Source organism: Cetorhinus maximus, unplaced genomic scaffold, assembly GCF_964194155.1.
Source record: "Cetorhinus maximus unplaced genomic scaffold, sCetMax3.hap1.1 HAP1_SCAFFOLD_915, whole genome shotgun sequence".
NCBI lineage: Eukaryota > Metazoa > Chordata > Chondrichthyes > Lamniformes > Cetorhinidae > Cetorhinus > Cetorhinus maximus.
Window position 1 is genome coordinate 100,866 of NW_027596857.1, and position 21,654 is coordinate 122,519.

Sequence of the window (21,654 nt, forward strand, 5' to 3'; positions counted from 1 at the left end):
ACAAAGGATCGGTCAGCCCAGTTCCCAAAGAACATGGCCTCGCTCTTCCCACGATTTACCTGGGCTCCCGAGGCCAGTTCGAACTGGTCGCAGATGTGCATCAGTCTGCGCACCGACAGCGGATCCGAGCAGAAGACGGCGACGTCGTCCATGTACAGGGAGGCATTTACCTGAGTGCCTCCACTGCCTGGGATCGTCACTCCTCTTATGCCCGGATCCTTCCTGATGGACTCGGCAAAGGGTTCTATGCAACACACGAAAAGGACAGGCGAGAGAGGACAGCCCTGCCTGACTCCAGATTTAATCGGAAAGCTATCTGTTTCCCACCCAATGATTGACACTGCGCTACTGATGTTAATGTAGAGCAGTTGGATCCAATATCGAATTCCCTCCCCAAAGCCCATTTTGGAGAGCACATCCCCCATGTAGGTGTGCGATATTCTGTCAAAGGCCTTCTCCTGATCCAAGCTGATGAGGCAGGTATCCACACCCCTGTCCTGTACATAGGCAATCGTATCCCTGAGCAGCGCCAGGCTGTCAGAGATCTTCCCGCCTGGCACAGAGCAGGTCTGGTCAGGGTGAATCACCAATTCCAGAGCGGATTTGACCCGGTTGGCGATGACCTTGGACAGAATCTTATAGTCCGCATTCAACAGTGAAATGGGTCGCCAATTTCTAATTTCCTCCCTTTCCCCCTTGTGCTTGTAGATGAGGGTGATGATGCCTTTCCTCATGGATTCTGACATACTACCGGCCAGGAGCATACTCTCGTACACTCCTAGCAGGTCTGGCCCGATCAAGTCCCGCAGAGCCCAATACAACTCCGCCGGCAAGCCGTCGCTTCCGGGGGTTTTACTCTTCTCGAAGGACTCGAGGGCCTTAGTCAGTTCGTCAGGAGTTAGCGGTTTGTCCAGGCTCTCTCGCGTACTGTGGTCTAAGACCTCCGTGATAGAGGACAGGAAGGACTGGGAGGCCGTGCTGTCCGTGGGCTTCACGTCATACAGTCCGGCATAAAAGGATTTGCTGATCCTCAGAATGTCGGACCGTGATGACTTTACTGAGCCGTCTTCTTCCTTCAGGCTGCTGATCACAGAGCGCTCTCTGTGTACCTTTTGGAAGAAGAAACGTGAGCACGTCTCATCCTGCTCCACGGAGCGGACTCTGGAACGGAAGATGATCTTGGAGGCCTCCGAGGCAAAGTGCGAGGCTTGCTGGCCCTTCACCTCTTGGAGCTCCTCCTTGACATCGACCCCCATCGACTGCAGCCGCAGCAGATTCTGCATCTTTTTCTGGAGTCGGGACATTTCCCTCTGTTCCTTTCTAGCTTTCTGGGTGCCTTTGAGGATGAAAAACCTCTTGATGCTTCCCTTGATCGCTTCCCACCAGTGTGTCAGGGACTCAAAGAGGGGTTTCACGGTTCTCCAACCTTTGTAATCCCTCTTGAGCTCCTCAATGTTCTCTGGGGTCAGCAGTTGCACATTTAGCTTCCATGCCCCCCTGCCCACCCTCAGGTCTTCCTCCAAGTGGCAGTCCGCCAGTAGGAGGCAGTGGTCAGAGAAGAACACCGGCTTGACCTCGGTGGATCTGACTGTGAATGCACGGGACACAAACAGGAAGTCTATCCTGGAACGAATGGACCCGTCTGGCCGCGACCAGGTGTATCTACGCTGCGCTCCGTCTGCAGGGTTGCTGAAGACGTCGTGCAGCTTGGCATCCTTAACTGTTTCCATCAGGGATCTGGACGTAGCGTCCAATCTGCTGCCGGCCCTGCCGGCGAGTGTTGGGTGAGAGTGCGTGTTTTTTGTGTGTAGCTGCTGCGGGTGAGTGAGTGAGAGAGAGAGAGAGAGAGAGAGAGAGAGAAAGAAAGAAAGTTGGATTTTGGAACATGTACATGTTGAGAAGTAAAGAAAGCAGATGTTTGTAAGAAAACTATTTTTAGCATTGAAAATCCCCTGGAAAGGGGAGGGTGCACCGTTCCCAGAGATACTGCAATACCGGGTCGATGTGTGGAGTGGACGGAGCAAGCCCCTATTCCATCTCCCTGCTCCAAAAATCAATTTAATATATGGTCCCCAGATAAGGGACGTATCAGATATTAAACTGATAAGAACAGATTTTTTTTTTTTTTTTTTGTAAAAATATACTTTATTCATAAAATATCTTCAATCACATTCCAAACCATTTCAAAAACAACATTACAAGGGTACAATCCAGGTTAAACTTTTACAAAATGTATCACCAGGTGCATCAGTACAAACAATATTACAGTCATTTACAGCCTTTCATTTTGATCTGTACAGCCCGAGGGGCTCTAAACAGTTCCCAGTCTCTCGGTGCGCTGTGGTAGAAAGGTCTTAGACAGCGACCCTTCCCCATTGCGCCTTTGCGGCAGCTGCCCCAAGCTTTAGTGCGTCCCTCAGCACGTAGTCCTGGACTTTGGATTGTGCCAGTCCGCAACAATCGGTCGGGGACAACTCTTTGTGCTGGAAGACCAACAAGTTTCGGGCAGACCAAAGCGCCTCGTTCACCGAGTTGATGATCCTCCAGCTGCAGTCGATGTTTGTCTCGGTGTGTGTCCCTGGGAACAGCCCGTAGAGCACAGAGTCCTGTGTCACAGAACTGCTCGGGATGAACCTCGACAGCAACCACTGCATCTCTCTCCAGACTTTCTTTGCAAAGGCACAATCCACAAGGAGGTGGACAACGGTCTCTTCCCCACCACAGCCACCTCGAGGGCAACGTGCAGAGGGGGTGAGCTTCCTGGCGTGTAGGAAGGATCTGACGGGGAGGGCCTTTCTCACCACCAGCCAAGCTACGTCTTGGTGCTTGTTGGAAAGTTCTGGCGATGAGGCATTCTGCCAAATGACTTTGACAGTCTGCTCGGGGAACCATCCCACAGGGTCCACCCTCTCCTTATCCCTCAGGGCCTCTAGGACGTTACGTGCTGACCACTGCCTGATGGACTTGTGGTCAAAGGTGTTTTTCTGCATCAATTTTTCCACCAGGGACAGGTGGTACGGCACGGTCCAACTACTTGGAGCGTTCCGCGGCAGCGTGGCCAGACCCATCCTTCGCAACACCGGGGACAGGTAGAACCTCAGCACGTAGTGACACTTGGTGTTTGCGTACTGAGGGTCTACGCACCGCTTGATGCAGCCGCACACAAAGGTGGCCATCAGTATGAGGGCGATGTTGGGCACGTTTTTTCCCCCTTTATCTAGAGGCTTGTACATCGCGTCCCTGCGGACCCGATCCATTTTCGACCTCCAGATAAAGCGGAAGATGGCTCGAGTTATCGCCGTCGCGCAGGAGTCTGGAATGGGCCAGACCTGCGCCACGTACAGCAACAGCGAGAGTACCTCACACCTGATGACCAGGTTCTTACCCGCAATGGAGAGGGAGCGTCGATCCCACATGCCCAGTTTCCTCTTCACCATAGCCACTCGCTCCTTCCAGTTTCTAACGCATGCCCCGGTCCCTCCGAACCATATCCCCAGCACCTTCAGGCCGTCAGCCCTGACAGTGAAGGGGACAAAGGATCGGTCAGCCCAGTTCCCAAAGAACATGGCCTCGCTCTTCCCACGATTTACCTTGGCTCCCGAGGCCAGTTCGAACTGGTCGCAGATGTGCATCAGTCTGCGCACCGACAGCGGATCCGAGCAGAAGACGGCGACGTCGTCCATGTACAGGGAGGCTTTTACCTGAGTGCCTCCACTGCCTGGGATCGTCACTCCTCTTATGCCCGGATCCTTCCTGATGGACTCGGCAAAGGGTTCTATGCAACACACGAAAAGGACAGGCGAGAGAGGACAGCCCTGCCTGACTCCAGATTTAATCGGAAAGCTATCTGTTTCCCACCCATTGATTGAGACTGCGCTACTGATGTTAGTGTAGAGCAGTTGGATCCAATTTCGAATTCCCTCCCCAAAGCCCATTTTGGAGAGCACATCCCCCATGTAGGTGTGCGATATTCTGTCAAAGGCCTTCTCCTGATCCAAGCTGATGAGGCAGGTATCCACACCCCTGTCCTGTACATAGGCAATCGTATCCCTGAGCAGCGCCAGGCTGTCAGAGATCTTCCTGCCTGGCACAGAGCAGGTCTGGTCAGGGTGAATCACCAATTCCAGAGCGGATTTGACCCGGTTGGCGATGACCTTGGACAGAATCTTATAGTCCACATTCAACAGTGAAATGGGTCGCCAATTTCTAATTTCCTCCCTTTCCCCCTTGTGCTTGTAGATGAGGGTGATGATGCCTTTCCTCATGGATTCTGACATACTACCGGCCAGGAGCATACTCTCGTACACTCCTAGCAGGTCTGGCCCGATCAAGTCCCACAGAGCCGAATACAACTCCGCCGGCAAGCCGTCGCTTCCGGGGGTTTTACTCTTCTCCAAGGACTCGAGGGCCTTAGTCAGTTCGTCAGGAGTTAGCGGTTTGTCCAGGCTCTCCCGCGTACTGTGGTCTAAGACCTCCGTGATAGAGGACAGGAAGGACTGGGAGGCCGTGCTGTCCGTGGGCTTCACGTCATACAGTCCGGCATAAAAGGATTTGCTGATCCTCAGAATGTCGGACCGTGATGACTTTACTGAGCCGTCTTCTTCCTTCAGGCTGCTGATCACAGAGCGCTCTCTGTGTACCTTTTGGAAGAAGAAACGTGAGCACGTCTCATCCTGCTCCACGGAGCGGACTCTGGAACGGAAGATGATCTTGGAGGCCTCCGAGGCAAAGTGCGAGGCTTGCTGGCCCTTCACCTCTTGGAGCTCCTCCTTGACATCGACCCCCATCGACTGCAGCCGCAGCAGATTCTGCATCTTTTTCTGGAGTCGGGACATTTCCCTCTGTTCCTTTCTAGCTTTCTGGGTGCCTTTGAGGATGAAAAACCTCTTGATGCTTCCCTTGATCGCTTCCCACCAGTGTGTCAGGGACTCAAAGAGGGGTTTCACAGTTCTCCAACCTTTGTAATCCCTCTTGAGCTCCTCAATGTTATCTGGGGTCAGCAGTTGCACATTTAGCTTCCATGCCCCCCTGCCCACCCTCAGGTCTTCCTCCAAGTGGCAGTCCGCCAGTAGGAGGCAGTGGTCAGAGAAGAACACCGGCTTGACGTCGGTGGATCTGACTGTGAATGCACGGGACACAAACAGGAAGTCTATCCTGGAACGAATGGACCCGTCTGGCCGCGAACAGGTGTATCTACGCTGCGCTCCGTCTGCAGGGTTGCTGAAGACGTCGTGCAGCTTGGCATCCTTAACTGTTTCCATCAGGGATCTGCTGCCGGCCCTGCCGGCGAGTGTTGGGTGAGAGTGCGTGTTTTTTGTGTGTAGCTGCTGCGGGTGAGTGAGTGAGAGAGAGAGAGAGAGAGAGAGAGAAAGAAAGAAAGTTGGATTTTGGAACATGTACATGTTGAGAAGTAAAGAAAGCAGATGTTTGTAAGAAAACTATTTTTAGCATTGAAAATCCCCTGGAAAGGGGAGGGTGCACCGTTCCCAGAGATACTGCAATACCGGGTCGATGCGTGGAGTGGACGGAGCAAGCCCCTATTCCATCTCCCTGCTCCAAAAATCAATTTAATATATGGTCCCCAGATAAGGGACGTATCAGATATTAAACTGATAAGAACAGATTTTTTTTTTTTTGTAAAAATATACTTTATTCATAAAATATCTTCAATCACATTCAAAACCATTTCAAACACAACATTACAAGGGTACAATCCAGGTTAAACTTTTACAAAATGTATCACCAGGTGCATCAGTACAAACAATATTACAACCATTTACAGCCTTTCATTTTGATCTGTACAGCCCGAGGGGCTCTAAACAGTTCCCAGTCTCTCGGTGCGCTGTGGTAGAAAGGTCGTAGACAGCGACCCTTCCCCATTGCGCCTTTGCGGCAGCTGCCCCAAGCTTTAGTGCGTCCCTCAGCACGTAGTCCTGGACTTTGGATTGTGCCAGTCCGCAACAATCGGTCGGGGACAACTCTTTGTGCTGGAAGACCAACAAGTTTCGGGCAGACCAAAGCGCCTCTTTCACTGAGTTGATGATCCTCCAGCTGCAGTTGATGTTTGTCTCGGTGTGTGTCCCTGGGAACAGCCCGTAGAGCACAGAGTCCTGTCTCACAGAGCTGCTCGGGATGAACCTCGACAGCAACCACTGCATCTCTCTCCAGACTTTCTTTGCAAAGGCACAATCCACAAGGAGGTGAACAACGGTCTCTTCCCCACCACAGCCACCTCGAGGGCAACGTGCAGAGGAGGTGAGCTTCCTGGCGTGTAGGAAGGATCTGACGGGGAGGGCCTTTCTCACCACCAGCCAAGCTACGTCTTGGTGCTTGTTGGAATGTTCTGGCGATGAGGCATTCTGCTAAATGACTTTGACAGTCTGCTCGGGGAACCATCCCACAGGGTCCACCCTCTCCTTATCCCTCAGGGCCTCTAGGACGTTACGTGCTGACCACTGCCTGATGGACTTGTGGTCAAAGGTGTTTTTCTGCATCAATTTTTCCACCAGGGACAGGTGGTACGGCACGGTCCAACTACTTGGAGCGTTCCGCGGCAGCGTGGCCAGACCCATCCTTCGCAACACCGGGGACAGGTAGAACCTCAGCACGTAGTGACACTTGGTGTTTGCGTACTGAGGGTCTACGCACCGCTTGATGCAGCCGCACACAAAGGTGGCCATCAGGATGAGGGCGATGTTGGGCACGTTTTTTCCCCCTTTATCTAGAGGCTTGTACATCGCGTCCCTGCGGACACGATCCATTTTCGACCTCCAGATAAAGCGGAAGATGGCTCGAGTGATCGCCGTCGCGCAGGAGTCTGGAATGGGCCAGACCTGCGCCACGTACAGCAACAGCGAGAGTACCTCACACCTGATGACCAGGTTCTTACCCGCAATGGAGAGGGAGCGTCGCTCCCACATGCCCAGTTTCCTCTTCACCATAGCCACTCGCTCCTTCCAGTTTCTAACGCATGCCCCGGTCCCTCCGAACCATATCCCCAGCACCTTCAGGCCGTCAGCCCTGACAGTGAAGGGGACAAAGGATCGGTCAGCCCAGTTCCCAAAGAACATGGCCTCGCTCTTCCCACGATTTACCTGGGCTCCCGAGGCCAGTTCGAACTGGTCGCAGATGTGCATCAGTCTGCGCACCGACAGCGGATCCGAGCAGAAGACGGCGACGTCGTCCGTGTACAGGGAGGCATTTACCTGAGTGCCTCCACTGCCTGGGATCGTCACTCCTCTTATGCCCGGATCCTTCCTGATGGACTCGGCAAAGGGTTCTATGCAACACACGAAAAGGACAGGCGAGAGAGGACAGCCCTGCCTGACTCCAGATTTAATCGGAAAGCTATCTGTTTCCCACCCAATGATTGACACTGCGCTACTGATGTTAATGTAGAGCAGTTGGATCCAATATCGAATTCCCTCCCCAAAGCCCATTTTGGAGAGCACATCCCCCATGTAGGTGTGCGATATTCTGTCAAAGGCCTTCTCCTGATCCAAGCTGATGAGGCAGGTATCCACACCCCTGTCCTGTACATAGGCAATCGTATCCCTGAGCAGCGCCAGGCTGTCAGAGATCTTCCTGCCTGGCACAGAGCAGGTCTGGTCAGGGTGAATCACCAATTCCAGAGCGGATTTGACCCGGTTGGCGATGACCTTGGACAGAATCTTATAGTCCGCATTCAACAGTGAAATGGGTCGCCAATTTCTAATTTCCTCCCTTTCCCCCTTGTGCTTGTAGATGAGGGTGATGATGCCTTTCCTCATGGATTCTGACATACTACCGGCCAGGAGCATACTCTCGTACACTCCTAGCAGGTCTGGCCCGATCAAGTCCCACAGAGCCCAATACAACTCCGCCGGCAAGCCGTCGCTTCCGGGGGTTTTACTCTTCTCCAAGGACTCGAGGGCCTTAGTCAGTTCGTCAGGAGTTAGCGGTTTGTCCAGGCTCTCTCGCGTACTGTGGTCTAAGACCTCCGTGATAGAGGACAGGAAGGACTGGGAGGCCGTGCTGTCCGTGGGCTTCACGTCATACAGTCCGGCATAAAAGGATTTGCTGATCCTCAGAATGTCGGACCGTGATGACTTTACTGAGCCGTCTTCTTCCTTCAGGCTGCTGATCACAGAGCGCTCTCTGTGTACCTTTTGGAAGAAGAAACGTGAGCACGTCTCATCCTGCTCCACGGAGCGGACTCTGGAACGGAAGATGATCTTGGAGGCCTCCGAGGCAAAGTGCGAGGCTTGCTGGCCCTTCACCTCTTGGAGCTCCTCCTTGACATCGACCCCCATCGACTGCAGCCGCAGCAGATTCTGCATCTTTTTCTGGAGTCGGGACATTTCCCTCTGTTCCTTTCTAGCTTTCTGGGTGCCTTTGAGGATGAAAAACCTCTTGATGCTTCCCTTGATCGCTTCCCACCAGTGTGTCAGGGACTCAAAGAGGGGTTTCACGGTTCTCCAACCTTTGTAATCCCTCTTGAGCTCCTCAATGTTCTCTGGGGTCAGCAGTTGCACATTTAGCTTCCATGCCCCCCTGCCCACCCTCAGGTCTTCCTCCAAGTGGCAGTCCGCCAGTAGGAGGCAGTGGTCAGAGAAGAACACCGGCTTGACCTCGGTGGATCTGACTGTGAATGCACGGGACACAAACAGGAAGTCTATCCTGGAACGAATGGACCCGTCTGGCCGCGACCAGGTGTATCTACGCTGCGCTCCGTCTGCAGGGTTGCTGAAGACGTCGTGCAGCTTGGCATCCTTAACTGTTTCCATCAGGGATCTGCTGCCGGCCCTGCCGGCGAGTGTTGGGTGAGAGTGCGTGTTTTTTGTGTGTAGCTGCTGCGGGTGAGTGAGTGAGAGAGAGAGAGAGAGAGAGAGAGAGAGAGAGAGAGAAAGAAAGTTGGATTTTGGAACATGTACATGTTGAGAAGTAAAGAAAGCAGATGTTTGTAAGAAAACTATTTTTAGCATTGAAAATCCCCTGGAAAGGGGAGGGTGCACCGTTCCCAGAGATACTGCAATACCGGGTCGATGCGTGGAGTGGACGGAGCAAGCCCCTATTCCATCTCCCTGCTCCAAAAATCAATTTAATATATGGTCCCCAGATAAGGGACGTATCAGATATTAAACTGATAAGAACAGATTTTTTTTTTTTTTTTGATAAAATATACTTTATTCATAAAATATCTTCAATCACATTCCACACCATTTCAAAAACAACATTACAAGGGTACAATCCAGGTTAAACTTTTACAAAATGTATCACCAGGTGCATCAGTACAAACAATATTACAATCATTTACAGCCTTTCATTTTGATCTGTACAGCCCGAGGGGCTCTAAACAGTTCCCAGTCTCTCGGTGCGCTGTGGTAGAAAGGTCTTAGACAGCGACCCTTCCCCATTGCGCCTTTGCGGCAGCTGCCCCAAGCTTTAGTGCGTCCCTCAGCACGTAGTCCTGGACTTTGGATTGTGCCAGTCCGCAACAATCGGTCGGGGACAACTCTTTGTGCTGGAAGACCAACAAGTTTCGGGCAGACCAAAGCGCCTCTTTCACCGAGTTGATGATCCTCCAGCTGCAGTCGATGTTTGTCTCGGTGTGTGTCCCTGGGAACAGCCCGTAGAGCACAGAGTCCTGTGTCACAGAACTGCTCGGGACGAACCTCGACAGAAACCACTGCATCTCTCTCCGGACTTTCTTTGCAAAGGCACAATCTACAAGGAGGTGAACAACGGTCTCGTCCCTACCACAGCCACCTCGAGGGCAACGTGCCGAGGGGGTGAGACTCCTGGCGTGTAGGAAGGATCTGACGGGGAGGGCCTTTCTCACCACCAGCCAAGCTACGTTTTGGTGCTTGTTGGAAAGTTCTGGCGATGAGGCATTCTGCCAAATGGCTTTGACAGTCTGCTGGGGGAACCATCCCACAGGATCCACCCTCTCCTTTTCCCGCAGGGCCTCTAAGACGTTACGTGCCGACCACTGCCTGGTGGACTTGTGGTCAGAGGTGTTTCTCTGCATAAATTTTTCCACCAGGGACAGGTGGTACGGCACGGTCCAACTACTTGGAGCGTTCCGCGGCAGCGTGGCCAGACCCATCCTTCGCAACACCGGGGACAGGTAGAACCTCAGCACGTAGTGACACTTGATGTTTGCGTACTGAGGGTCTACGCACCGCTTGATGCAGCCGCACACAAAGGTGGCCATCAGTGTGAGGGCGATGTTGGGCATGTTTTTCCCCCCTTTATCTAGAGGCTTGTACATCGCGTCCCTGCGGACACGATCCACTTTCGACCTCCAGATAAAGCGGAAGATGGTTCGAGTGATCGCCATCGCGCAGGAGTCTGGAATGGGCCAGACGTGCGCCACGTACAGCAACAGCGAGAGTGCCTCACACCTGATGACCAGGTTCTTACCCGCAATGGAGAGGGAGCATCGCTCCCACATGCCCACTTTTCTTTCCACCATAGACACTCGCTCCTTCCAGTTTCTAACACATGTCCCGGTCCCTCCGAACCCTATCCCCAGCACCTTCAGGCCATCAGCCCTGACGGTGAAGGGGACAAAGGATCGGTCAGCCCAGTTCCCGAAGAACATGGCCTTGTCTGAACATATCAACGGACAGGCCTCCTGGGGAGCAGATTGAAAGACCTCCCAACATGCCAGGGGTGGAGTCTGCAAACTGCTCGTTCAGGGTATACCTGGCTAGGAACCCAATCCGAAGACCGCCTCCAGAGTGCGGAGCTAGTCCCCACTCTGGCTTAATGTGTGTGTGTTCCCTCTGTCTCAATCTGCTTTATAACTTTTTGACTTGTTTGTATTTGAATGTTGCTGAGTTGCAACTGAGAGTGAATCATTGGCTCTTGTGCTATTTTGTTTGAAAATGATCTTTGCTTTCTGTTTTAATGAAATTAATTTTCTCCCCCACCCCTCAAGGAATTTTTATTTTGAAACTTGCAATCTGAAGATCCAGATCGGGACAAGGACTCTTCCTCTTCAGGAGCTTCCTCCAGAGGGGACGGACTGAGACCTTCTCCAAGGCTGCGCCCCATGGGCCCACGTGAGTTTGTGTCGGTTTCTTACCCTGAGATTTCATTTCCTCTCCGGGACCCTGGTTTTCGGTGGCTCCGGTTAACCAGTTCCTGTTGGACTGCAGGCCTGGAGTTTCAAAAAGATAATCCTGGGGTTAAAGTAGCCCGGCCTTGCAATCTAAAACTTACATGTTAGCCTCTGGTGCGTGAGGAACAGGAGCCCCACAAGAGGAAATGAAAAGTCCTAATGTGAAGCTGCCTAAAATCTTGTTATAATTCAGGGATAATGCGTGTATTTTGGGCTGTGCGATCATTCTGACGGTTAAACGGGATTGCCGGTGGTCATTTTACTGAGGGTTTAGATTTCTATCTGCCTTTCTCCAGTTTTCTTGCTGTTTATTTCTTCGCTTTGCGCTATTTAAGTCTTCAAGGAATAATCACAGGTGAATTGATGGACCCACAGCAGGGGAAGTGAGCTGCAGAAGGGGCAGGGAAAGACTTTACACATGGGGAGAGGGGGCAGGAGTTTCAGAAGGTAGGAGTGACAGAGGGGGCTGATCAAGGGGGAGGGAGGCTGCTGTTCGTTTCGGAGGGGGGTAATTAGAATGAACATGGGGACAGGCTGCTTGTTCATGTTTGAAGTAGTGAGGGGTCGCTGCTACATGTTTTAAATGGTGAATGCATATGAGTTAATAGCTGACTGATATGAGTTTGTATTTACACAAAAGTCCAGAGAGGTAGGGGGTGGAGGGCGCTGCTGGGAGTCGGGGGACTGTTGTGATGGTGGGTTGGGAGTTACATGGGGGTTTGAGAGAGATTTTTGAGTGGGCAAATGTGGGGTTAAAAATGGCGCGAGTAATTTGGTGGCGACAAAACAAATGGTCGGGCGAAAATGACGTGACAGAAAAACATGCAGAATCTGCTCCGGCTGCAGTCGATGGGGGTCGATGTCAAGGAGGAGCTCCAAGAGGTGAAGGGCCAGCAAGCCTCGCACTTTGCCTCGGAGGCCTCCAAGATCATCTTCCGTTCCAGAGTCCGCTCCGTGGAGCAGGATGAGACGTGCTCACGTTTCTTCTTCCAAAAGGTACACAGAGAGCGCTCTGTGATCAGCAGCCTGAAGGAAGAAGACGGCTCAGCAAAGTCATCACGGTCGGACATTTTGAGGATCAGCAAATCCTTTTATGCCGGATTGTATGACGTGAAGCCCACGGACAGCACGGCCTCCCAGTCCTTCCTGTCCTCTATCACGGAGGTCTTGGACCACAGTACGCGGGAGAGCCTGGACAAACCGCTAACTCCTGATGAACTGACTAAGGCCCTTGAGTCCATGGAGAAGAGTAAAACTCCCGGAAGCGACGGCTTGCCGGCGGAGTTGTATTCGGCTCTGTGGGACTTGATCGGCCCAGACCTGCTAGGAGTGTACGAGAGTATGCTACTGGCCGGTAGTATGTCAGAATCCATGAGGAAAGGCATCATCACCCTCATCTACAAGCACAAGGGGGGAAGGGAGGAAATTAGAAATTGGCGACCCATTTCACTGTTGAATGTGGACTATAAGATTCTGTCCAAGGTCATCGCCAATCGGGTCAAATCCGCTCTGGAATTGGTGATTCACCCTGACCAGACCTGCTCTGTGCCAGGCAGGAAGATCTCTGACAGCCTGGCACTGCTCAGGGATACGATTGCCTATGTACAGGACAGGGGTGTGGATACCTGCCTCATCAGCTGGGATCAGGAGAAGGCCTTTGACAGAATATCGCACACCTACATGGGGGATGTGCTCTCCAAAATGGGGTTTGGGGAGGGAATTCGAAATTGGATCCAACTGCTCTACACTAACATCAGTAGCGCAGTCTCAATCAATGGGTGGGAAACAGATAGCTTTCCGATTAAATCTGGAGTCAGGCAGGGCTGTCCTCTCTCGCCTGTTCTTTTCGTGTGTTGCATAGAACCCTTTGCCGAGTCCATCAGGAAGGATCCGGGCATAAGAGGAGTGACGATCCCAGGCAGTGGAGGCACTCAGGTAAAAGCCTCCCTGTACATGGACGACGTCGCCGTCTTCTGTTCGGATCCGCTGTCGGTGCGCAGACTGATCCACATCTGCGACCAGTTCGAACTGGCCTCGGGAGCCAAGGTAAATCGTGGGAAGAGCGAGGCCATGTTCTTTGGGAACTGGGCTGACCGATCCTTTGTCCCCTTCACTGTCAGGGCTGACGGCCTGAAGGTGCTGGGGATATGGTTCGGAGGGACCAGGGCATGCGTTAGAAACTGGAAGGAGCGAGTGGCTATGGTGAAAAGGAAACTGGGCATGTGGGAGCGACGCTCCCTCTCCTTTGCGGGTAAGAACCTGGTCATCAGGTGCGAGGCACTCTCGCTGTTGCTGTACGTGGCGCAGGTCTGGCCCATTCCAGACTCCTGTGCGATGGCGATCACTCGAGCCATCTTCCGCTTTATCTGGAGGTCGAAAATGGATCGTGTCCGCAGGGACGCGATGTACAAGCCTCTAGATAAAGGGGGAAAAAACGTGCCCAACGTCGCCCTCATACTGATGGCCACCTTTGTGTGTGGCTGCATCAAGCGGTGCGTAGACCCTCAGTACGCAAACACCAAGTGTCACTACGTGCTGAGGTTCTACCTGTCCCCGGTGTTGCGAAGGATGGGTCTGGCCACGCTGCCGCGGAACGCTGCAAGTAGTTGGACCGTGCCGTACCACCTGTCCCTGGTGGAAAGATTTATGCAGAAAAACACCTTTGACCACAAGTCCATCAGGCAGTGGTCAGCACGTAACGTCCTAGAGGCCCTGAGGAAAAAGGAGAGGGTGGACCCTGTGGGATGGTTCCCCGAGCAGACTGTCAAAGTCATTTGGCAGAATTCCTCATCGGCAGAACTTTCCAACAAGCACCAAGACGTGGCATGGGTGGTGGTAAGAAAGGCCGTCCCCGTCAGATCCTTCCTACACGCCAGGAAGCTCACCCCCTCTGCACGTTGCCCTCGAGGTGGCTGTGGTGGGGAAGAGACCGTTGTTCACCTCCTTGTGGATTGTGTCTTTGCAAAGAAGGTCTGGAGAGAGATGCAGTGGTTTCTGTCGAGGTTCATCCCGAGCAGTTCTGTGACACAGGACTCTGTGCTCTACGGGCTGTTCCCAGGGACACACACCGAGACAAACATCGACTGCAGCTGGAGGATCATCAACTCGGTGAAAGAGGCGCTTTGGTCTGCCCGAAACTTGTTGGTCTTCCAGCACAAAGAGTTGTCCCCGACCGATTGTTGCGGACTGGCACAATCCAAAGTCCAGGACTACGTGCTGAGGGACGCACTAAAGCTTGGGGCAGCTGCCGCAAAGGCGCAATGGGGAAGGGTCGCTGTCTAAGACCTTTCTACCACAGCGCACCGAGAGACTGGGAACTGTTTAGAGCCCCTCGGGCTGTACAGATCAAAATGAAAGGCTGTAAATGATTGTAATATTGTTTGTACTGATGCACCTGCTGATACATTTTGTAAAAGTTTAACCTGGATTGTACCCTTGTAATGTTGTTTTTGAAATGGTTTGGAATGTGATTGAAGATATTTTATGAATAAAGTATATTTTTACAAAAAAAAAAAAATCTGTTCTTATCAGTTTAATATCTGATACGTCCCTTATCTGGGGACCATATATTAAATTGATTTTTGGAGCAGGGAGATGGAATAGGGGCTTGCTCCGTCCACTCCACGCATCGACCCGGTATTGCAGTATCTCTGGGAACGGTGCACCCTCCCCTTTCCAGGGGATTTTCAATGCTAAAAATAGTTTTCTTACAAACATCTGCTTTCTTTACTTCTCAACATGTACATGTTCCAAAATCCAACTTTCCTTCTTTCTCTCTCTCTCTCTCTCTCTCTCTCACTCACTCACCCGCAGCAGCTACACACAAAAAACACGCACTCTCACCCAACACTCGCCGGCAGGGCCGGAAGCAGATTGGACGCTACGTCCAGATCCCTGATGGAAACAGTTAAGGATGCCAAGCTGCACGACGTCTTCAGCAACCCTGCAGACGGAGCGCAGCGTAGATACACCTGGTCGCGGCCAGACGGGTCCATTCGTTCCAGGATAGACTTCCTGTTTGTGTCCCGTGCATTCACAGTCAGATCCACCGAGGTCAAGCCGGTGTTCTTCTCTGACCACTGCCTCCTACTGGCGGACTGCCACTTGGAGAAGGACCTGAGGGTGGGCAGGGGGGCATGGAAGCTAAATGTGCAACTGCTGACCCCAGAGAACATTGAGGAGCTCAAGAGGGATTACAAAGGTTGGAGAACCGTGAAACCCCTCTTTGAGTCCCTGACACACTGGTGGGAAGTGATCAAGGGAAGCATCAAGAGGTTTTTCATCCGCAAAGGCACCTAGAAAGCTAGAAAGGAACAGAGGGAAATGTCCCGACTCCAGAAAAAGATGCAGAATCTGCTCCGGCTGCAGTCGATGGGGGTCGATGTCAAGGAGGAACTCCAAGAGGTGAAGGGCCAGCAAGCCTCGCACTTTGCCTCGGAGGCCTCCAAGATCATCTTCCGTTCCAGGGTCCGCTCCGTGGAGCAGGATGAGACGTGCTCACGTTTCTTCTTCCAAAAGGTACACAGAGAGCGCTCTGTGATCAGCAGCCTGAAGGAAGAAGACGGCTCAGTAAAGTCATCACGGTCCGACATTCTGAGGATCAGCAAATCCTTTTATGCCGGATTGTATGACGTGAAGCCCACGGACAGCACGGCCTCCCAGTCCTTCCTGTCCTCTATCACGGAGGTCTTAGACCACAGTACGCGGGAGAGCCTGGACAAACCGCTAACTCCTGACGAACTGACTAAGGCCCTCGAGTCCTTCGAGAAGAATAAAACCCCCGGAAGCGACGGCTTGCCGGCGGAGTTGTATTCGGCTCTGTGGGACTTGATCGGCCCAGACCTGCTAGGGGTGTACGAGAGTATGCTCCTGGCCGGTAGTATGTCAGAATCCATGAGGAAAGGCATCATCACCCTCATCTACAAGCACAAGGGGGAAAGGGATGAAATTAGAAATTGGCGACCCATTTCACTGTTGAATATGGACTATAAGATTCTGTCCAAGGTCATCGCCAATCGGGTCAAATCCGCTCTGGAATTGGTGATTCACCCTGACCAGACCTGCTCTGTGCCAGGCAGGAAGATCTCTGACAGCCTGGCGCTGCTCAGGGATACGATTGCCTATGTACAGGACAGGGGTGTGGATACCTGCCTCATCAGCTTGGATCAGGAGAAGGCCTTTGACAGAATATCGCACACCTACATGGGGGATGTGCTCTCCAAAATGGGCTTTGGGGAGGGAATTCGAAATTGGATCCAACTGCTCTACACTAACATCAGTAGCGCAGTCTCAATCAACGGGTGGGAAACAGATAGCTTCCCGATCAAATCTGGAGTCAGGCAGGGCTGTCCTCTCTCGCCTGTCCTTTTCGTGTGTTGCATAGAACCCTTTGCCGAGTCCATCAGGAAGGATCCGGGCATAAGAGGAGTGACGATCCCAGGCAGTGGAGGCACTCAGGTAAAAGCCTCCCTGTACATGGACGACGTCGCCGTCTTCTGCTCGGATCCGCTGTCGGTGCGCAGACTGATGCACATCTGCGACCAGTTCGAACTGGCCTCGGGAGCCAAGGTAAATCGTGGGAAGAGCGAGGCCATGTTCTTTGGGAACTGGGCTGACCGATCCTTTGTCCCCTTCACTGTCAGGGCTGACGGCCTGAAGGTGCTGGGGATATGGTTCGGAGGGACCGGGGCATGCGTTAGAAACTGGAAGGAGCGAGTGGCTATGGTGAAGAGGAAACTGGGCATGTGGGAGCGACGCTCCCTCTCCATTGCGGGTAAGAACCTGGTCATCAGGTGTGAGGTACTCTCGCTGTTGCTGTACGTGGCGCAGGTCTGGCCCATTCCAGACTCCTGCGCGACGGCGATCACTCGAGCCATCTTCCGCTTTATCTGGAGGTCGAAAATGGATCGTGTCCGCAGGGACGCGATGTACAAGCCTCTAGATAAAGGGGGAAAAAACGTGCCCAACATCGCCCTCATCCTGATGGCCACCTTTGTGTGCGGCTGCATCAAGCGGTGCGTAGACCCTCACTACGCAAACACCAAGTGTCACTACGTGCTGAGGTTCTACCTGTCCCCGGTGTTGCGAAGGATGGGTCTGGCCACGCTGCCGCGGAACGCTCCAAGTAGTTGGACCGTGCCGTACCACCTGTCCCTGGTGGAAAAATTTATGCAGAAAAACACCTTTGACCACAAGTCCATCAGGCAGTGGTCAGCACGTAACGTCCTAGAGGCCCTGAGGGATAAGGAGAGGGTGGACCCTGTGGGATGCTTCCCCGAGCAGACTGTCAAAGTCATTTGGCAGAATGCCTCATCGCCAGAACTTTCCAACAAGCACCAAGACGTAGCTTGGCTGGTGGTGAGAAAGGCCCTCCCCGTCAGATCCTTCCTACACGCCAGGAAGCTCACCCCCTCTGCACGTTGCCCTCGAGGTGGCTGTGGTGGGGAAGAGACCGTTGTCCACCTCCTTGTGGATTGTGCCTTTGCAAAGAAAGTCTGGAGAGAGATGCAATGGTTGCTGTCGAGGTTCATCCCGAGCAGTTCTGTGACACAGGACTCTGTGCTCTACGGGCTGTTCCCAGGGACACACACCGAGACAAACATCGACTGCAGCTGGAGGATCATCAACTCGGTGAAAGAGGCGCTTTGGTCTGCCCGAAACTTGTTGGTCTTCCAGCACAAAGAGTTGTCCCCGACCGATTGTTGCGGACTGGCACAATCTAAAGTCCAGGACTACGTGCTGAGGGACGCACTAAAGCTTGGGGCAGCTGCCGCAAAGGCGCAATGGGGAAGGGTCGCTGTCTAAGACCTTTCTACCACAGCGCACCGAGAGACTGGGAACTGTTTAGAGCCCCTCGGGCTGTACAGATCAAAATGAAAGGCTGTAAATGATTGTAATATTGTTTGTACTGATGCACCTGCTGATACATTTTGTAAAAGTTTAACCTGGATTGTACCCTTGTAATGTTGTTTTTGAAATGGTTTGGAATGTGATTGAAGATATTTTATGAATAAAGTATATTTTTACAAAAAAAAAAATCTGTTCTTATCAGTTTAATATCTGATACGTCCCTTATCTGGGGACCATATATTAAATTGATTTTTGGAGCAGGGAGATGGAATAGGGGCTTGCTCCGTCCACTCCACGCATCGACCCGGTATTGCAGTATCTCTGGGAACGGTGCACCCTCCCCTTTCCAGGGGATTTTCAATGCTAAAAATAGTTTTCTTACAAACATCTGCTTTCTTTACTTTTCAACATGTACATGTTCCAAAACCCAACTTTCTTTCTTTCTCTCTCTCTCTCTCTCTCACTCACTCACTCACCCGCAGCAGCTACACACAAAAAACATGCACGCTCACCCAACACTCACAGACAGCACTCTCATCTCACAAACACTCTACCTCACTCATATAAAAACATCTTTCACTTGCAAATACACCTCTCAAACACTCTCTCAGCTGCACCTTTCGCCTCACAACATTTTAAACCAGCTCTCTGCTGCCGCTGCCGCTGCTGCTGATACAGCAACAATCAAAACTCACACCTCAAACCTCACACACTTTACACAGCTACTCCGAAACCTCTACATCCACATTCACACAATCCTTACATTGCACAAGGAGCCCATTCCCCCCGTCGTGCCTGCACCAGTTCTCCCAATGAACATTTCACCTCGTGCCTTTCTCCTGCCTTCTCCACGTAACCCGGCACATGCTTTCTTTTCAAATAATCATCTCATTCCCTCTTCAATTGAACCTGCCTCCGCCGCGCTATCAGGCGGTGCATTCCAGACCCTGGCCACTCGCTGCTCCTGTCACTTTTGCTTCTTTTGCCAGTTACTTTAAACCTGTGCCCTCTCCTTCTCGATCCTTTCCCCGGTGCAAACAGTTTCTCCCTATCTACTCTCTCCCGACCCCTCATGATTTTCAATACCTCTATCAAGTCTCCTCTCGGACTTCTTTTCCCCAAGGAATACATTCCCAGCTTCCCCAATCTTACTTCATAACTCAACTTCCTCGCCCCTGGAACCAAACTCGTAAACCTCTTCTGCACTCTCTCCAATGCCTTCACTACCTTCCTAAAATGCAAGTCAAATTGCAATCCGTCAGAGTCGGCATGGCTTTACGAAGAGTGAATCGTGTTTGACTAATTTGCTGGAGTTCTTTGAAGATGTGACAAGCAAAGTGGATAATGGGGATCCTGTAGATGTAGCATGTCTGGACTTCCAGAAGGCATTTGATAAGGTGCCGCACAAAAGATTAATACACAAGATAAGATCACACGCAGCTAAGGGTAATATATTAGCTTGGCTAGAGGATTGGCTAACCAACAGAAAGCAGAGAGTCAGGATTAATGGGTCTTTTGTGGATGGCAAGCTGTAACTAGTGGGGTGCCACAGGGTTCGGTCCTTTGGCCCCAACTATTTACTTGGATTCAGGGGTAGAAGGTACTATAGCTAACTTTGCAGATGACACCAAAATAGGTGGGAAAGTAAGTTGCAATGAAGAAATAAGAAATTTACAAATGGATTTGGACAGGTTAGGTGAATGGGGCAAAATTTGGCAGATGGAGTTTAACGTGGATAAGTGTGAGGTTATCCATTTTGGTCAGAAGAATAAAAAGGTGACTTATTATTTAAATGGAGAGAAACTTCAGAAATGCTTCAGCACAGAGGGATCTGGGTGTCCTCGCGCATGAATCGCTGTAAGCTAGTATGCAGGTACAGCAGGTAACAAGGAAGGCAAATGGAATCGCTTCTCGGCCTTTTGGCAAAGATCAAGTGTAGTCGTGAAGCAATGGCTATAACCAGTCGAGCCCCATATCATGGGGTACGTAACACCGTTCGGGTGACGGTGAAGGACAGCAAAGCTTTCTTTACTTTCCAACATGTACATGTTTCAAAACCCAATTGGATCCGACTGCTGTACACTAACAGCGCAGTCTCAATCAATGGCTGGGAATCAGATAGCTTTCCGATTAAATCAGGAGTCAGGCAGGGCTTCCCTCTCTCCGCTGTCCTGTTTGTGAGTTGCATAGAACCCTTTGCTGTGTCCATCAGGAAGGATCCGGGCATATGAGGAGTGACAATCCCAGGCAGTGGAGGCACTCAGGTCAACGCCGCCCTGTACATGGACGATGTCGCTGTCTTCTGCTCGGATCCGCTGTCGGTGCGCAGACTGATCCAGGTCTGCGACCTGTTCGATCTGGCCTCGGGAGCCAAAGTAAATCGTGGGAAGAGCGAGGCCATGTTCTTTGGGAACTGGGCTGACCGATCCTTTGTCCCCTTCACCGTCAGGGCTGTCGGCCTGAAGGTGCTGGGGATATGGTTCAGAGGGACCGAGGCATGTGTTAGAAACTTGAAAGAGCGAGTATCAATAGTGGAAAGAAAAGTGGGCATGTGGGAGCGACGCTCCCTCTCATTTGCGGGTAAGAACCTGGTCATCAGGTGTGAGGCACTCTCGCTGTTCCTGTACGTGGCGCACGTCTGGCCCATTCCAGACTCTTGCGCGATGGCGATCACCCGAGCCATCTTCCGCTTTATCTGGAGGTCGAAAATGGATCGTGTCAGCAGGAACGCGATGTACAAGCCTCTGGATAAAGGGGGAGAATACATTCCCAACATGCCCTCAAACTGTGTGCGGCTGCATCACGCTGTGCGTAGACCCTTGGTACGCAAACACCAAGTGTAACTATGTGTTGAGGTTCTACTTGTCCTCAGTGTTGCAAAGGATGGGTCTGGCCACGCTGCCGCGGAACGCTCCAAGTAGTTGGCCCGTGCCGTACCACCCGTCCCTGGTGGAAAAATGTATGCAGAGAAACACCTTTGACCACAAGTCCATCAGGCAGTGGTCGGCACATATCGTCTTAGAGGCCCTGCGGGAAAAATAAAGGGAGAATCCTGTCGGATGGTTCCCCAGCAGACTGTGAAAGTCATTTGGCAAAATGCCTCATCGCCAGAACTTTCCAACAAGCACCAAGACGTAGCTTGGCTGGTGGTGAGAAACGCCCTCCCGGTCAGATCCTTCCTACACGCCAGGAGTCTCACCCCCTCTGCATGTTGCCCTCGAGGTGGCTGTGTTGGGCACGAGACCGTTGTTCACCTCCTTATGGATTGTGCCTTTGCAAAGAAGGTCTGGAGAGAGATGCAGTGGTTTCTGTCGAGGTTCATCCCGATCAGTTCTGTGACACAGGACTCTGTGCTCTACTGGCTGTTCCCAGGGACACACACCGAGAGGAACATCAACTGCAGCTGGAGGATCATCAACTCGGTGAAAGACGCGCTTTGGTCTGCCCGAAACTTGTTGGTCTTCCAGCGCAAAGAGTTGTCCCCGACTGAGTGTTGCAGACTGGCACATTCCAAAGTCCAGGACTACGTGCTGAGGGACGCACTAAAGCTTGGGGCAGCCGCCGCAAAGGCACAATGGGGAAGGGTCGCTGTCTAAGACCTTTTGTGCTACAGCGCACCGAGAGACTGGGAACTGTTTAGAGCCCCTCGGGCTGTACAGCTCAAAATGAAAGGCTGTAAATGATTGTAATATTGTTTG

At 52.1% G+C, this 21,654-nt stretch overlaps 5 pseudogenes; 2 read left to right on the forward strand and 3 right to left on the reverse strand.

Annotated features, from left to right (window-relative positions):
* Positions 1-1,961: 1,961 nt before the first annotated feature.
* Positions 1,962-2,142, reverse strand: LOC144675111 (U2 spliceosomal RNA; annotated as a pseudogene).
* A 3,328-nt stretch (positions 2,143-5,470) lies between these two features.
* LOC144675095 (U2 spliceosomal RNA) lies at positions 5,471-5,646 on the reverse strand (annotated as a pseudogene).
* A 3,336-nt stretch (positions 5,647-8,982) lies between these two features.
* LOC144675100 (U2 spliceosomal RNA) lies at positions 8,983-9,161 on the reverse strand (annotated as a pseudogene).
* A 5,440-nt stretch (positions 9,162-14,601) lies between these two features.
* Positions 14,602-14,777, forward strand: LOC144675096 (U2 spliceosomal RNA; annotated as a pseudogene).
* A 3,346-nt stretch (positions 14,778-18,123) lies between these two features.
* On the forward strand, positions 18,124-18,297 carry LOC144675099 (U2 spliceosomal RNA; annotated as a pseudogene).
* The last annotated feature ends 3,357 nt before the right edge of the window (positions 18,298-21,654 follow it).